Here is a 464-nt window from a genome sequence, read left to right on the forward strand (position 1 = left end):
ATGTACAAGAGTTATACCCACTGCCATCAACTTCAACAATGAAAGAAAATGCAATAAAGGATGACAAATGTTAACAAAAAATCTGAAATCAAACAGCCAATGAGGAAGCAAAATCAGGAATTAGGTTGAGTTATAGAAGAGGTACAGTAGACATATATTTAACACTATAAGCCCTAAAAGCCCAACAAGTTACTGAAATGCTAGGCTAGCTCAGGTCTAGGGACTGCATTAGAGAACAAAGCCAATGGAGGAATGTAAAAGGGAGATGGTGCATGGAAATTTAAGGATCTATGTTTTGAATGGTTTTATTTTTTTCTCCTTATGATCCACAGGCAACTTTAAATGTAAGTTATTTTTCAAAATTACAAAGCTAAAACAAAAATACAAGAAAAGGATCAAAAGTGTCTTGAGAACCTAAGTGGTGATTCTCCAGCCTCAACACTCAGTGGGACTGGAATGGTGAT

The sequence above is a fragment of the Mastomys coucha genome, unplaced genomic scaffold, assembly GCF_008632895.1.
Source record: "Mastomys coucha isolate ucsf_1 unplaced genomic scaffold, UCSF_Mcou_1 pScaffold6, whole genome shotgun sequence".
NCBI classification, from domain to species: domain Eukaryota; kingdom Metazoa; phylum Chordata; class Mammalia; order Rodentia; family Muridae; genus Mastomys; species Mastomys coucha.